Source organism: Neofelis nebulosa, chromosome 13 (assembly GCF_028018385.1).
Source record: "Neofelis nebulosa isolate mNeoNeb1 chromosome 13, mNeoNeb1.pri, whole genome shotgun sequence".
Classification (NCBI taxonomy): domain Eukaryota; kingdom Metazoa; phylum Chordata; class Mammalia; order Carnivora; family Felidae; genus Neofelis; species Neofelis nebulosa.
The window spans coordinates 82054161-82072103 of NC_080794.1; the positions used below are offsets into that span (position 1 = coordinate 82054161).

General features: G+C 46.0%; 1 long non-coding RNA gene across 1 annotated transcript in view; it reads right to left on the reverse strand.

Moving 5' to 3' along the window:
• LOC131493473 (uncharacterized) overlaps window positions 1-5144 on the reverse strand; it is a 69387-nt gene extending 64243 nt beyond the window's left edge. Inside the window, exons 1-2 of the long non-coding RNA XR_009252694.1 lie at window positions 4654-5144; window positions 2267-2595 (exon numbers count right to left, since the gene is read on the reverse strand). This is a non-coding gene — a long non-coding RNA (uncharacterized LOC131493473). The remainder of the gene's footprint in view (window positions 1-2266; window positions 2596-4653) is intronic.
• Between the last annotated feature and the right edge of the window lie 12799 nt (window positions 5145-17943).

The following is a 17943-nucleotide window of genomic DNA, read 5'->3' on the forward strand; positions in this document are numbered from 1 at the left end:
TGGAGCCTGTTTCAGATTCTGTGTCTCCCTCTCTCTCTGACCCTCCCCCGTTCATGCTCTGTCTCTCTCTGTCTCAAAAAATAAATAAACGTTAAAAAAAAAAAAGAACATATCAAAATAACCATGACTTGCCCAATGTTGGGGAGGTCCTTAGCTTCAGAAGCTGGGGTCTCTTACTGCAGTGCTCCCCCCACTTCACATGGTTCCCCGTTTGTCATTTCAATAAGGTCAAGGTCACCTTTGCTTAAGTAATAGCTAAGAAGGCAGGTTAAGGAATCAGGCTAGGTAGGTTTAAATCCCAGTCTTCCTCTATAGCCTCAGGCAATTTACTTTACCCTCTCTCAGCCTCAAAATGCTCATCTTAAAAATGGATCCACAAACAGTGCCTCCCGTGAGATGAACCATGGAGGTTCAAGGGCGAAGGCCCTTAGCCCCAGAGCCTGGCCACGTATTTGCTGTCTGTACCGGCTGGTTTTCTTCTTATAATTCCCTTCAAGCAGTTGGCCAATTGATCCTGCACTCCTTTACAATCTTTTCAGAAACGTCTCCTTCAAGCCAGGCACTGGCCCAGAGCACTGCTCTCAACCTACCTCTTCCAGAAACTTCCCACATTTCAAATTCTGTTCCTCCTTGCCCCTCTGACATTTTCAAGTCCAGTTGCAGATTTGTTCACGGTACAATGTTTAAGCGTTCTGGATCTTTATTTATGAGCCCTTCCCCTTCTTGCCCAGGTATGGAATATGGAGTATGCCCCCAAGTTGCCTGTGAAGACATGGTTAACCAGAGCCTGCACGTGTGTGTGTGTGTGTGTGTGCGCGCGCGCGCGCGCGTGTGCACACGCACATCCAGGTACACATCAGAGACCTGTCAGCAGGTAATTATCTTCTATGCTGATGGCTCTGAATTGCTGGGTGCCTTCCAGCTATGTTCACTCTTCAAGCTTCACTTCCCATCCTCTCCTCGCAGCTGTTTCTGACTCTAGGAGCCCTGGGGCAGGAGACCTGCTCAGCCCTTTCAGTCTTGCCTCTTCTTGCCTCTCTACAGAATTGCTGCCCTAAGCTACACAATTTCCAGAGCAAACATGTAAGATACTTACAACCCAGCCCAGTCCAGGAGCAGAAAGTTCTCTTTCTGTAAAGTCAGTCCAAGTGTTATCTTATTGATTTGTATTTTATTGGCCAAACAGGGCTTGTCCAGACACGGCGAGGCTATTTTTATCCAGACTGTCACTTGGCGAGCATGACAGGTGATGTAACCTGGGCCTGTGTGGTCTCCAACATGGACACTGGGACGCGGTCACCTCTGGGCTCCTCCCCACCCCTCTCATCTACCCTGTGTTGTCCTCCTCAAATGGAGGAACACTCCTGGTGGGTGGGAAGACAGGTCATGTGGCTGGAATCCCTAGGAAGAGAGGACTGTTTCCATGTGTACTTCCTGAGTGACCGGTGGGAAAAGGGACAAGCTAGCAGAGGGGGTTAAGTGGTTCTGCAGAGCTGGTCTGACACCCAGGGGGCTCCCTGGGGTGGAAAGACCACTCTTCCCACAGCTGAGCAAATTGTGTCAAGGTTTGGGGCCCTCAGCACTATTCTGCAGTCCCTCTGCATTTGCCTGATGGCTTAATGCCTCCAAAATTTGACCTTGTTATGGGAAAATTGTTCTCATTTGGCACTTTGGGGATAATGTGTAATTTCAAAACCAGGGTGTGAGCACATTGTAACTATTTTGAAATCCCATCTGCTAAAATTCATTCAAAAACTTTTTTTTTTTTTTTTTTGGTGACTCCTACTCTGTCTCTTCTCCTCCTACCCAGTCCCCAACTAAGGAACCAAATGAGCATCCCTCGTTCGTGCTTTCAGCAATCTTTGCTAAAAAGCTCAATGTGTCTTCAGGATAAATACTCCCCTGGGGCTACTTGCTAGAGAAACAAACCCCAGCCTGAAAATACCAAGGCTTTCCTCTTTTCTTACGTAAATAAATCTCCAGATGGCTCATTTGTAAGGCTGTGTTTACTAATTCTTGTTTTCTTTCTAGACAATTTGTCCCCAGTACCCATTTTAGCATTGAAACTGGAGGCAATGCTTACAATTTCATTTAGTGAAAAGTCTATCCCAAGACATTGTCTACGGGGGCAGAGCGGTAACAATGCCCCCCCCCCCCACACACACACCCTCAGGAAGCACTAACATTCCTCGTGCTGCTCCTGCTGTTGTCACACAGCACATATTTTCCACGCGAGTCAGAAGAGAATAAGTAATTTCAGACTTACTAGAATATCAGAGCTGGAAGGGACCACAGGCTCATCTAGTCCAAGAATGGAAATTTGCACCATGCATACCCCTCTTTCTCTCTCTCATCTGTTCGTGGCAGACCTCGCCAATCACTCGTGGTATCCTTTCCAACTGTTCTCAGGGGCGATCTCAGCAACGTCTTCGACACGCGTCACCAGGTCGCTCTGAATTGGTTACAGCGAGCGCACAGGGGAATATGCACTTGCCATAGCTAAGCTCTTCCTGTTACAGATGAGGAGCCTGGGACCCGGGGACGGAATAGTACCACTCAGTGTCTCACAGCTAGTTGAGAGCATTGGTTCTCCGCCTGGAAAATTCAAACACGAGTCTGTGGTACTGGATGGGGAAGGGGAAAAGAAAAATGCCTCTTTATTTTCACTATCCCTAACTGTAATTTAGCATCTCATTCACTTAGGAAGGAAAGCAACAAACCATAGTAGTATTAGCATATCTGACTCTACCACTAACGGCAATCAGTGATATTTTCATGTAACGTTCACTCATTACAGATTTCCTAAAATATCACGTGTGCTCAACTGCTAACGCTAAATTATAGGAGTTATTAGACCTTCAGCTAGATTTTGTACATTAATGCATTAAGATGCACATATATTACCATCCCACAAATTTCGTTTTTTAATGTTTTGATGACTGTATTTTAATGTATTTGGCTTCCTTTGTAATTTGTATATATTTCATTTTCTATATTTAAAGCATTGGGCTGAGAAGGGGTCCAACGACTTCATCAGACTGTCAAAAAGGTCCATGGCCCCAAAAAGAGGTAGGACGCCTGGTGAAGAGAAAAGTCAGGTGTCCTGACCGCTTATCCTCATGTTCTTCCCACATACACAAAAAAGCTCTTACCATGAACTCCTGCCATCTTTGACTGACGGTATATTTACTGCCATATTAAAAAGAGATTTTTTTCCATTGAAACAAGCTGCTGATGCTCAAGAGAGAGAGGGAACAAAGATACATAAAGTAAAAATTACAAGTTCCTAAGCTCCCCTCCCCCAAGATAACTACTGTTAACAGTCTGGTATATGGCTTTCCAGACACATACACGCTCATTATGTAATAAAAATGGAATCACACAATTCATGCAGTTCTACAGCTGGCTTTTTTCACCTAACAAAGTAAAAGAATAGGGAGCAATATCATAGCTATCTTTTCTTTCCATAGAGTTGTCCCATTCTTTTTAGCAACTACAAAGTCTTCTCCTGCACAAATGTACCCCAATTCGTTTCACACCCCCCCGCATAAAGGAGATTCATTATCCAAAGTTTTCTTGGCAAAAGGTAAGAGGGAAGAGTTGTCATTTGAACCTGAGGAGATTAGAAATTTGGCTTTAATGGCCATTAAAGTGCTCCTTTGCAACGGGGTCAACAGTGACGAAGTCAGTGGCTAACACGGTCACTGCTCAAAAACCCACAGCCTCAGCTTTTTGGACTAAGGAAGGGTTCCTTCCTGGGACGGGCTGGTCTTATATACAGAGGTGCCCCTTTCAGGAGGGTGAGTGCGGAGAGGGGTGGAACAGAGCAGGGGAGATCCCATTCCCCCGGCCTGGTGGCTCGCTGGGGAGAGAGGCTCAGTACAAGAGTAGAAACCAGGCTCCGGACCCGCCAAGGTCTCGGGAACACCGTTGTGGGGATATCTATAGTTCATGGGGTTGGTCTCAGCCAGATCCCAGGACACAGGTGGCTCAGACACCGACCCCTGGCAGTGCAATGATTCTTAACCCCTGCCCCCACTGTGGCCTCCATTCTGTTCCTCCCCTGGCCTTCTGTGACCCTCCCACAAACACACCGTGCACTTCATATTCACAGCTGACCTGGAGGCCAGCCATCTTGGCAGCTACAGCTCTGGAGAACAAGTGTCATCAATTCCCTTAGGGTGGATGATGGGGAAAAAAGAAGAAAAACACTTTAGTCATAATCGGTGAAAATATGACCTGGTTGATATCGCTATCCCCACACTATTGTTACAGTAAAAGCAGAAATCTCAGGTAAGGCTGGTTCAAGATCAGAGGCTCCAAACAGAAGGCGGAAAACTTGTTCTCAGAAAGCAAAACAAGGAGACGGCAAGGCAGCCTGGGGCACCTGGAGAGACCCAGGAGAAGCCGGCTCTCACCTCCTGTTAGAGCAACCAGGTGCAGGGAGCACGGGGCCAAGAGTCCCCACGGCCCAGATCCCCTGTGACTCCGGGAGGTGACTTCTGAGCTGGACCTTCGCTTCCCCAGCTACAAAATCAAGGGCTGGACAGGAGAACACTTTCAACTGGACCCCATTTCCTCTGTGCTTCTCAGTAGTCCCACCCACCTGTCTGATCCCATATCCAAGGCAAAGCGGGGCAGGGACAGACCCACCTCTGCCTGGTTTCTTTGCCTGGACCTGGACCACCTTTTCTTTTCTTTTCTTTTTTTTTTTTTCCCCCTCTCTCTTTGTGCTTCTCTAGTTCTCAGTATTAAGCTGCCACTTCTCATCCCTAACCCAAGGTAAGAATGTCTTTTTCCCCCGCATATAGGCTTTTCTCCATCACATCTTGCTGTCTCCATTCTGCCTGGGGTTTCAGCAATTTCAAATTCTCTGGCTTCGAGTCAGCGCCGCTATCGGAACCAATGCGGCTCCAGACTCTTCCACCCCCATTCAGTGCAGGAAATGAAACAAAGCCGGGCTTGTTCCCAGTTCGATAGGCTGCGAGTCTAGGGAACGGGGGCTTCAAATCTTTTCACGATTTTGTTTTGGCACCACGGCGTCTGCGTTTAATTCTGCGTCTCCTGCCAGACTCTGGAAGCCGAAGCGATAACATCAAGAGACGAGGGCGCAGCACCGGCATCTTCTGCCTCGCAGCGGGGGGCCACCGGGGCATGCGCAGACCAGACGCGGACACACACACACACACACACACACGCACGCGCGCACGCTGCCACGTGTGTTCCCATCAATATGCCACCACGCGGGCATACACACGCACACGCGTGCACACACACACACTCATACACACACGTGCATGCGTGCACACTGCCAGGAACATTCCCACCACCGCGTGCGCACACACACACACTCATACACACAGATGCACACTGCCAGGTACATTCCCAACAAAGTTCCACCGTGTGTGTATACAGACACGACGTGCACAGAGAGGCACACCTCCACAAACACAGTCATGCATGCAAGCCATGAACACACAGGCACACGCTCACCTGTGCACACTCGCCCACCCACAAATGCATATATTCACCCCCAACACATATATGGACATACGTGTGCACACACTCCCACAAACGTAGTTGCATGGGCACAGACAGACGGACACATATACTCACATACGGACACACACGTGCACACACTTATTTATACACTCATACACCTGCACGCACACAGGGGATAAGAAGGAAGGAGGCTGCAGGCTGCACAGCAGGGAGGCAGGGATATCAAAGGATGAGCTGTCGCAGCGACTCCCCCACCCACCAGGACCTGAGAGATAAGTTTCTGCACACAAGGCTCCAGAAGGGCCCATTATAAAGTTCAACCAATTAAGCAGGCCGTTTCCATGGCCACGTTTACTTTTCTCAGCTCTAAAGTTCAGCAGCTCCTCTGTCCTGACAGATGTGAGTGCAGGTTGTGGCCAACGTGTGGCACACTGGAAGACTCACACATCTATAGATCACTCTCCGCAGATAACCCGCCAATGTCTTTTGTTTAAATGAGACACGGGAAGGAGATGGCATCAGCTGACCTTGAGCTTCCCACCAATCAGCAAGGGCCCCCACGCAAGGCTGTCCCAGGGACTGCAAGCTCATCGCTCATGCAACCACTCAGGAGACCCCTCCTGATGGCCAGCCAGGACCAAAGACACACTGGGCCCTGGTGGCACCTTGGTGAACAGCTGTGGGAGGAGGAAGTAGACATGAACCAATAATCACGCCAAGGGATGGAAAATTACAGCTGTAAAAAGAGCTCTGGTCCCCTCGAGGGGGGACATTGGGTAAGAGCACCCGGTCCCACCCAGCTGTGTGGGTCTGGGGCCAAGTGAGGCAGGTAACGGGCCCACAGAGGGGCCTCATTGCTGTTGCCATTGAACTCTCTAATACCCAGGACCCCAGAGAGCAGCACACTCAGACCATCGAAAGACTCACGATCAACACATTCACCCACCGCCGGGGATGCGCGTAGCTGCAGACGTTTTTGCATGGTTTTGGCAGGAGAAACTGATAGAGGAGAAATAGGTGTGAGGAACAAACCAGATAGTGAACCTGCCATGTGTACCTTGCACCCAGCACCTACTAACAAAAATAGCTGGCACTATTTCATATCACCCCTCAGAATCCTATTTATGCTTGGCTGTGGCTCTCCAGCAAAGAAGTTTGTATCCCTCCGAGAGAAAAGACCCTGCAGTAGGGGAGGAGAGGCCAGACGTCCCAGGGAGGGCTCAGGGGTGGGGCAGGGTGGCCTGGGTGAAAATTCAGCCCCGAGTGACCGGGGAAAGGAGAAGCCAGGATTGATTCAAATCTCCTCTTCTCTGTGACGTTTCAGACCCATTTTGAAAATGGGTTATACAGAAATATGGACAGGAGAGTATTAGAGTAAACATGTTGAATGGTGTTATGAAACAGGGCAGAGTCGGGACTCTCTTCTAAACACCGCCCTCTGAAAGCAGTTCATATCTCCCCTGCAGCTGGTAGCCCATGAGTACTGGGTAACAGGGGCAACCACTGGCTCCAGGGCATTGGTGGCCAGTAATATAGCCTCTCCCACCCTCCACCGAGCTTGCCTAGCCGGATGCACAGGGCCCTGCTCTGATCCCTTGCCTGCCCTGTTTCCTTATGGAGGCAGAGACCTGTCCTGATCTCAGGTCACTGATGCTTATTGGCAGGAAAGCAGGAGGGTTGAAATTTTATCTGTTTGTCCATGAAAAACTGGATAATATACTGACCCTCGAATTCTGAAAATCTTCTATTAAATCCCACTCTGTCACTTACTAGCAGAAGATCTTGGGCAAGTCATTAACCACTGTTAGCCTTTGGTTTCCTTATCCATAAAATGGGGAGAATAGTAAGACCTACGCCATGGAGTTTCTCTGCGAATTAAATGAGCCCATGCCTATGAATAGCACACCATCGGACACATGAGAAACTCTCTGTGAATGTTTGTTTATGTATACTCCACCTTTATCCAGAATACGAGCGTGTGTGTGTGTGTGTGTGTGTGTGTGTGTGCGCGCGCGCGCGCGCACGCGCGCTGAGCAGGGCGGGTAGAAGGGAACAGGGATGGATAAATAAAGCTGATTCAGGCATCCCATAATGAATCCCACAATAACACAGGGCAGGCCACCAACAAAGTTCTTACATGTTCTTCCTACGGCCACCCCCTAAGGACATACTAGTTGTTCAGCAGACGTGTTACATTTCTTACTGGTAAGATCAGACAGAAATTCCTCCTAGGGACGCTTTTTTTAAAAATTATAAACATATTCCAATCAGTGTCTTACCATCCAAATGGAATTCAAACGATCTCTTATAATGGTCATTTAAAGCTTATTAATCACTGTAAGTTATGTTGACACCCAAGCGAAAAGTTTTCTGTGATGCTTTTAGAATCCCATTTTCATTTAACATTAATTAAAGGCCACTAACCGTGAAGTGTTAATAAAATCAAATTCCCAAAAGGAGCTCCCGGCTCACGGGCTTCAGTTCTTGACAAGTTATGGGACCCTGAGGGAAACACAGGCCATAGTGAAATGTTGACCATGGAAATGTAATCAGCTCAACTGTGATAAAGAGAGGGCGTCTCTCGGGAAGATAACAGATACTTTCAGTAATAAATGTTATGATCGTCATTAACCTATCTCTAGCAGCTTATGGCTATTATGGTTATTTAGCAAAAGACTTTCAAATCAAACAGCCTTACTAACATGCTATATAGTTGTTTAGTGGCTTATTTGATTATCTTACGAATATCACACCCAGGATACATATTGCAGGGATAGGGGTGGGGAGGAGGGGGTTGGTCCTGGTGGTGTCACAGCATTGAAGTATGAGGGCTGAGACCAAAGCCAATCTCTGATGATCAGAAAACAGAGAGAAAGACCTAGGTCACCCTCACAGAGTGGATGTTCCTACAAAGTCAAGTGAAGTCAATTGCTCTGGTGTTTCTTTAATCTTGCCTTGTTTCATCTGGCTATACACACCTCCAGCCCAGCTGCGTGGTACCTCACTAATGGATAGAAGATGGAGCTCACCTTCTCTGGTAACTCCATATTCAAGACTGCCCCATGAAGCCACCACGGCCAAATTCATGGCCTGAAAGGCCCTGGGGGAGTGTGTAGGCACACAGTTAAGAGCATCTGTGCAAATCTTCCCTGTTCTCCTGAAAGAGCTTCAAGACACTTGCCAAGCTGCCTTTTCCCTTCTCCTTTTGGACAGTTGAGTTGAGCGAGGAAATTTAAAATGTCTATTTCCGGAACTAAAAGCTATGATTTTATACCTTAAAAGACTTTTGCTTTAGCCCGTTTTCATCAGAAATACTAATGACATTGAAACAGAGGCTATAATTTAAAAAGCTATCCGTCCAGATTCGAACCTCATCTTTGGCATCACTAGACGGTGTTCTTTGGGCATAAGGAAAGGTCTTCCATTGTCTTTGTGGCATAAAGTTTCCTTGAAAACCTGTTCGCAAAATATTTTTGAGTGTCCATCCCAAATGAAAACATCTTTTGTGCTAGAGGTGCCCCAAAGACTAGATCTCCCTCCAACAACTTGATGACCTCTTATTTCACTTGGCTCCAACCCCATAAGAGTCCCTGGGAAATGTATCTTTAGGGCCATCTCTAGATCTGTGGAGGAGAGAAGGAGGGATTCAGATATCCCTCAGCCACATGTCTTTATATAGGATAAATCTGAGTAATGCATAGGGAGCATAGGGATTTTCGCTGGACAAGGATCAGATCCACCCACTACCTCCAGAAGAAGGAAGGATGTCCAGAGACACTAATTTCATCCATGAAAGTGTCTGGATGCATGAATACTACCTTCCCAATCACTGCAGTTACTTTTCGGTCAGGGACCCCCCCCAAAGCACATCTCCCCGAAACAGATCCCAAGACCCCCAAGAGAATACCTATGCCCTTCATCTTTAACAAACTGTTCTGTCCACTTAGATGGACAAGGAGATCTGTCTACCATTTTGACTGCGAGCTTGCAGGGTGAGCAAGCAACAAGAAAAATGAAGAGCCAATGGGCAACCCCATCTGCCAACAGAAGTGATGACAGGCCAGCCCCAGGCCCCCACCAAGTCACTTGAGATGGGACTCTATGGTCACGTGACCCGTGTCTTCACAAACCTGTCAGAACCTATCCATCCAAGTGATTGCCGTTCTCGAGGGGAACACCTTAAAAGGAATTCTAATTGTTCTTTTCCTCAAAGCCACTTAGAAATCCGTCCTTAGAAATTAGTCACCTTCTAAGTCACTTGGTCAAAGTAAATCTTGAAGATTAAATGAGAGGATTCGATAAGGTAGGTCTAACACATACCTCCCATGGGGCTAAGTATATAGTAGGCACATAATAAATGTTAACTATTATCGTGATTATTACTCTTGCAAACTCTTAAGATGTGGTTGGATGCCCTTTTACAAGGAAGTATAAGCCTCAGTGGGTAGAGGACTGATAGCCTCTAAATCATTTCTCATTTATTCCCATGAGGCACTGGGAGCACATGATGCAAATTAAGGAATAAACCACAGTCTTGGGTTAAATCATGTTTCTGTGGTAAAAAATGATGACAAGGCAAGCGTGGATCAATGTCTTCAGGAGTGCAATAGAAATTACAAATTTTCTTCTGAGATCTACCCAGCTCTACCATGAGGGCTAAGAGTAACCATTTGGCCTCGTTCTCTTCATCTGTTTCTTCTTCCTGGCCACACAGGAAGACTGCATTTGCAACATCCTTTGCAGTTTGGTTGGGACCACAAAATTTCTGGTGCCATCTTCTTTGTGTTCTCTCTCTCTCTCTCTCTCTCTCTCTCTCTCTCTCCACCCCCACCCCCACCCCCAAGCCATAAACATGGACTCTAAAGTGAAAGCCAGTGATGGAGGAAAGCTGTGTCACAGTGTGGAGAAGAGGCTTTCCTCCCAGCAGAGCCTCCAGGAACATCTATGTTAGACTTTGGATGAGCAAGCCATACAATTTTATTGTGTTAAGCCACTGAGATTTGGACTGCTGTTAGTGTAGATATGCTGATTAATATAATTACCCTTTCACTAAAGCTCTAGATAACTTTCTGTTTAAGAGAAACCATCTCAGGGGCGCCTGGGTGGCTCAGTCAGTGAAGTGTCTGACTCTTGATTTCGGCTCAGGTCATGATCTCACGGTTCATGGGTTTGAGCCCCGCATCCAACTCTACACTGACAGTGTGGAGCCTGCTTGGGATTCCCCCCTACCCCATACCCCTCCCTCTTCCTCCTCTTCCTCCTCCTCCTCCTTCTTCTTCTTCTTCTCTCTCTCTTAAAATAAATAAACTTAAAAAAAGAGAGAGAAACCATCTTGGATATGAAAGACCCAGAACAAGAAGCAAAGTTAGCTAAGACCCAGGTAAAGATACTCAGGACTTTTCTCCATCCAAAGCAACTGGAACCCTAAACTTCAACTCAAAACAAATTCTGCTTTGTGCAGAAAGGTTGGATACATAGAGAATGATGAATAACTTTGTAGATGATCTATTTCCTACTTCCAAACGAATTTTGCAAGTAATAAAGATACCAATCGTAGACGCTTAGTTTTAGAGCTAGAAATGAACCTTAGATCACAGAAAGAACTGGACTTTCGGAACTAGGGGAGGGTTGGTAAGTTGAGGCCAATTTGAGATGGGAACATTGAAGCCAAGAGAAGGTTATGTGGCACACGTGAAGTCACTCACCAGTTAGCAAAGTGGCCAGCATCCTTGTCTTCTGATTCTAATCTGTTCTACCCTCCCCCTTTATAGTCTCAAGAAGTAAAGCCTACATTCTTAAGTGTGAGTGAAACACGAGACTCGGGTCCATTTATTTCTAGTGCAGGCCCCAGGTGGCTCCAGGGGATTCTTCATGAGCCGCCCCTTTGAAAACCCATTTACTGGTTGATTCTGTACTGTCAGGACTTGACTGAAGCCAAACAAAAATCACTAAGTAAAGTGATGAGGGAAACAAACAAAAGGTAATAGCTTCTCCAAAGAAGCTGCCCACCTTGTGCTTAGAATTTCACTGCTGAAGGGGCCTTGATTTGACACAGAACAAACAAGAACCATCTTCCAATAAAGGGAAGGATGGTATTCTTTCATCGATGCTTAGGACAGTTCAAATACTGACTGAAGTCAGAAAAGACATTTTCCAAACTCTCGATGTAAATACTTAACCTGTTGTTAAGTAAACGAATGGTCAAGTAAGAAAGCATTTTTTTTTTTTCGGTTGCAAGTTCACAATTAACAACTAATGTGGATGTTTGGCCCTGTTCCTCCGGGGAAGAGGCTCCATGTCAGAACAAGCAGCACAGACTGGAAACAAAAAGCAGAGAAAAAGTCCAAGCTGTATACACACACACACACACACACACACACCCTTTGTAAATGGGGAAAAGGAGACGTAATTGGAGAGGCACGACACGGTCCTTCCTGGTCCTTGACTATCTCCTTAACAGAGGCGAAATCCAACCCAACTGAACGTTGAGTCTTTCTGATCAGGACTGCAAACCTCTGAAAGGCAGTCTCTTTCTGCATAACTCAGATTGCTGGGTGTAGTAGGTGAAATGGTGCCCCCCCAAAAAAGATATGCCCACATCTCAATCTCTAGAACCTGTGAATGTTATTCAGAAAAAAAAATCTTTGCAGATGTAATTTGGTTAAGGATCTCGAGATGAGAGCACCGTGGATTACACAGGTGGGCCCTAAGCCCAATGCCAGGTGTCCTCTGAGAGGCAGAAGAGGAGACGGAGAGAGGTGAAGGTCGTGTGAAGGTGGAGATTCAAGTTTTACAGTGAGAAGCCAAAGAATTCTTGAGCGACCAGAACCCGGAAAAGGCAAGGAGGGCTTCTTCACTAGAGTCTTCAGAGGGAAAGAGACCCTGCTGACAACTTGATTTTGGACTCCTGGCCTCCAGGAGAGGGACAGAACCAATTTCTGTTGTGTTAAGCCATCTACTATGGTAATTTGTCATGGCAGCCCGAGAAAACGCATACAGGGGGCTGCTGGGGAAGAGGGTCCGAGGAATACCCGTGAACCTCCTCAAATCCAGCTAGGAAGTCGCCGCTTCTCTTAGCACAGAGTCTCCGGGAGACGCTCCACTATGACTTATCTATTCATTCACTCAGCAAACATATGCTGATCGAGATGTCTCTGTACCCTCAGCTGGCCCATAGTTTGGCAGAGAAGGCAGGCTGGTACCAAAATAACGAGAAAGGTGTGAGTACACAACAAAGGCGACACAAAATGTATGGGTGCCTCCAAAAGGAGCATGTCCATTTGTCACCTAAATTCCTTAAGGAATGGACAGTTCTTCCAACCCAAGAATACCAGCGCAGTGAGCAACATGCCTACTCCATATTTCTTCCCTTCTCTTCTCTCCCTCCTTAAAGCTGGGTGGGGAAGGAGCAGGTGGAGGGTGGCAAGGACGATTGTGAAGCGATCTCCGTAGAGGGAGCAAGACTCAGATTCCCTCAAAATCCTCTCCCCAAGCCTCAGGTTGAGACCACAACGGCCATTGACGTGGGGGCCAGGTGCTAATACCTGTAATGTCATAAGGGGAAGCAGGGCTCGGTCTAATAACATCTAGAACTCAAGTGCCTACCGGAAGCAAGGGCCTGCATGAGAAAGTCCTCCATCAGAGTTCCGTATCACAGTCCTCAAGTAAATATGAGGGCAAACGGGAAAAATAAATCCCACAGAAAACCCACACTTTCCACTTGGTTTTCCTCAGATTGGAAAATGAAAGGCCACTTATAATCTGCCGAAAATAAACTGTTCAAAGAATTTGCAGACTCTGAGCACGGAAGATCAAATGTTGCAATCGAAGGGAATGAGGATGTTTCATCTATAACCGGAAGACAAAGATCCACACTGCAGAACAATCCGAATCCACCGGGTCTGGGCTTCTGTGACAGGAAACCACCGCCTTTCACATCAGAAATGTTCATTCAGAAATCCAAAGTCTTGGTTTTTCATGGCTCCGGCCCTTAAAAAACAGTGGCAGGGGCCGAACCAGCAGGGGCAGAAGGGCTGAAGAAGTGAGAGTTGAGAGGGCATGGATGAGACATGGGTAGATGCCTCCGTGACATCCAGAGTCAAGTTCAAGTAGGGTCCGGGGTCAGCAACCCAAAATGAAATCGCACAACTGGTCAGCAGCCTTTGTCCGAAACCACTTCTGGGGAAGAGGCAATCTCCCTGGAAATGTTTATAACACATACTGGCTCCGTTCTTTTCTGCTTTCCAAGGAGGACTGAACCCATTTTGCTCAAACAGCATTTTTAGACAATGTGGGTTTTATGGTTTTTGTGAAACAGAGGGAGGAATGAATTGCAAAACCAAATATAACTGGAAATGTCTTTGTAATGTTAAAATAAAATAAATGAAAACAGTTCAGACCAGGGAACGCCCTCCAAGAGTGGAAACCCAAACACAATCACTTTCTGCTGAAATATAGGGGAAGGAGCAGAAGTAAATCCAAAGAGACTGAGATCCAAAACTTAAACCCAATAAACTCTGTGGTAGAAATTAAATACAAATTATTAAAATCTTACCAATTCTAGAGGCTAGGAGTAAAAAAAAAAAAAAAAAAGCTATTGTTCTTTCAAACTTTTAAGGACAAGCATCAGATTTGGATTTTAAAAGTTTCCAACTGTTTTGTGACTACAGATATTTGTGTTGTGACAAGCAATTATATCTGAGCCATCTTGTCTCCAGTAGCAAAAGAACCAAATGAGCTGCAAATGCTTTGTAAATCCCTCACTAAGCGGGATATGGAGCTGTCTGAATTGTTCTACCAAGGCAAGGGGAGGTATAAAATGTGAGTATTCTATATTTGCTCAACGTGTCTAAATGTCCTGAAGGTAAATGGCTGAGTCAATATAGAATAGCCACTTAATAGAATAACATACAGCCCTTTGGAAGATAATTATAAAGCCTGTATTGCCATATACAGACTGCTTATTGTACAATGTCAAGTGGAAAGCAAGATTAAACATGCACATGTGCTATTAGTGAGGGCACATTAAAATCTATAAGAAAGGAACCACACCAAAATGTTACCAGGCACTCTCTCCGGGTGCTAAGATTAGGTGAGACTTTTTCTTCTTTATTTTCTGAATTTAATAATGTAATTATAATGAAGATAGATAGTTGCACGGATGGTTGGGTGGGTGGATGGATGGATGGATGGATGGATGGATGAGTAGGGAGAGAAAGAGAGAGAGAAGCTTTTAGAAGCTTTGAGAAAAAAATACAATTCTAAATTACTCTATTAGATATCACCTTTCTAATAAAGATGCCAAGTGAGAAGTTGCAACAGGATGAAAATGAGAACTCCTTTCTTATCCTGAAGTCTTCTCTGTGCCTCCCTGGAGATAAGTTTTAGGAAAATTGAGTCTCGTTTTGGACAATTTGGCATTGACGTGCCTGTGAGACTCACAAGGGGCAATGCCAATTGAGAAGTTGAGTCTGTAAGTCTCTATCTAAGAGGATTCTTTTTACTTTAAATATGATGACCAGGGGATCCAGGTGACAAACATATTTTCAAGCTTCATCACCCCGAACAGCGTACAGCCTTGTGGTCAATAGGTGCACAAGAGAGAGAATTCCGATTGGCTCAGCTTGGTCACATGCTCATCTCCTGGCCAAGACAAGGCAGGGCACCTCAGCGGAAGGTCCCTCCGTTCTTGTGCATGTTGTAGACGGATGTCCACCTAAGAGAAAGAAAGGACCCCGGGCAGGGAAAAAAATCAAGACCCCTTCGTGCTTCAAAGCTAAGGCCGGATGCTCCACACACAGTGTTTTATACAGATGCGGTGCAGAAAGAAAACGAGAACAAGAGTGATAATTGGCTCCACGGAGGCTTATCTAGGTGAGGCCATGTGTGTGACCCCCCTGTACCTGGATCGACCTGTCTGAGAAAGACTTGGAGCCCACACATCACACACACAATTCATGGTCCAGAGTTTTCGAACCCCAGACAAGAAATTAGTACCAAAGACAGTGACTTTGCAGTCATGTTTATAAGCCGTGAATTCGAAATTAAATGAGCCAAATAGTAGGGTGGGGGCGGGGGGAGCTCAACCCTTTGAAGGTAAATGCCTTGCAGAGTGAAATTAGTAACAGAACGGGTCCCCTGGTACCACAAGGTTCCTGTGTCGCCTTGTTTTCTAACTCTACTGTGAACACAATGAAAGTCGTGTTTTTTGTTTTTGTTTTGTTTTAAGAAAACAAATATTTTTTTCCTCTCCCGATACGACACAGAAACCTCTGGGGCAAAGTAAAATAAAACCTCATTATTCCAGATTCCACTCATTCCAGAATCCTAATAATTGGGGCTTTGGCTACATTGAAGCCTGCCTTTGTAGGCTCTTCGAGAAGTGGTTTCGGGGAGCAAATCAATAACGCAAATAAGATGGCAAGGAGATGTCTTCAAGCTCCTGGAGGAAGGCTTCAGTGAGCAGTTTGTATGCAAATAACAGCGGCTTGTTACAGAGGCATCTTAGCGCTCGTGAAAGGAGAACCGGCTTGTTAGCAGCTAGTTCACATTTCCACGGGCCCCTGTATCTCCTCTAAAACCCTCTATAAGAGACTCTTAAAAACTGAGAACGAACTGAGGGTTGATTGGGGGGGCGGTGGATGATGGGCACTGAGGAGGGCACCTGTCGGGATGAGCCCTGGGGGTTGTATGGAAACCAATCTGACAATCGATTTCATATTTTAAAAAAAGAAAATAAATTTAAAACTAAATAAATAAAACCCTCTGCAATTCCAGTCTTCCGCTCACTCCGGTGCGTTTTCGCTTCGTTACTCTCACCAAGTGATGTGCGGCCATGTGCTCCGGTGCCGAAAGGTAAAGGGTGAAGAACTTTTTTGCCAGCCAGCCTTAAAAAAAAAAAAAAAAAAAGTCACAGCCGCCGAAGTATCAAAGTGAGACAATAAGAAATGGCGAGCGGACAATGCCAGCAAATATCTGGATCAGCAGGTCTTGGGAGAAATATAAATCCGTAAAATCCGGTGACAAAGAGAGTAAATTGTCAATAACGCACTTTCATCTGGAATCTCATCTGAACATGGGAGAACGGGTGCGAGGCACCCATGGCAAAGACGGGATGTGCTCAACTCCTGGGCTCGCCTCTCTACTTGCTGGAAGGGGCACTGCCCTCTTCACCAATCGCCTAATGAAGCCGATGAGAACCACACGTCTACTTGGTTGAATTTCATTGTTCCCCCTTCAGGGGAATGGGACTCACACGGACCGTGAGCAGAGACGATGGGTGTCACTTCCAAGTCAAGGCGGTTAGTAGGCGATGTGTTTCATCCACCGCTGGGGTGTCTTTGAAGACCCCATGACGGCTTAGGACAAGACGACGAGACCTTAGACCTCTGAGTGACCAGGTGGAAGAGAGACCCCTTCAGTACAGGTTAGCCTGTTTTGACACACCAGCGATTACTGTTTCTGTCTCATAGATGAAGAGGCAGATTCACAGGGGATCTACGACACGTTGAAAGTCATACCCATAGCAAGTAGCACGGCCCAGAACAGAACTCGAGACTTCTGATTCCATGTTCTTTCCCGGAAGACGCAGACAGTGTTGCCTGCATGCACAAATTAATGACCAGCGAGTATTCAACGACCATCTGTTTTATTAACGTGCGATTTCAGAAAAGCCACTTCCACTCCCAATTTGTCTGTATAATCCAGGGCCTCTTAACTTCCTCACTTGCAGGCATTAGAGAATAGAGGGGCTATGCACCAGAGATGCCTAGAACATGCCATGAGCCTCCACTGCGTTTCATTCCCTTTTGCAAAGGCTTCTTCATAAAATCAAAAGAGTATTGTTAGGGGTGAGTGGTGAGAACAGTCTTGGGAACAAAGAAAAAAAGTAAATATAAGTCCAATTTTTCATTCTGCCAAATTCAAACAAACATCATTTTAATGACCTGGCCGCCCCCACAAATTCAGCAGCCACCAGTTAAATAAAAAGCCCATTCATTTAAGAAAAGAAATGTCAACACAGGCATTTAACATAAGTCAGGTCTCAACAGCAGAGTGACCCTGTGTGTGGTGACAGGCATATGTGGGCTGGGATTAGCTAAGCAGCATCACCAAAGTAAATGCAAAGACAATCTAGAAACTATTCCTCCATCCCTGACCCCACTCACATACCATCTCAGGGACCGATCTTGATATCAATATGGGGAACTTTATGGGGATTTTCAGGGTCCCACAAGTTATCAGTCTGCGAGAATGTCTCCACCAGTGTTCATAAGTAATAAACTTTTGGTACCAACTTTTTTGGTAAAAAAATATAAGTTGGCACAAGACCATCCAGAACAATCCAGCATATGCCTCGTAAAACTACAAAGTTCCTACAAGAAAACTTAGGAATACATCTTTATGACCTTGGAATAGGCAGAGATGATTTAGAGGGGACCC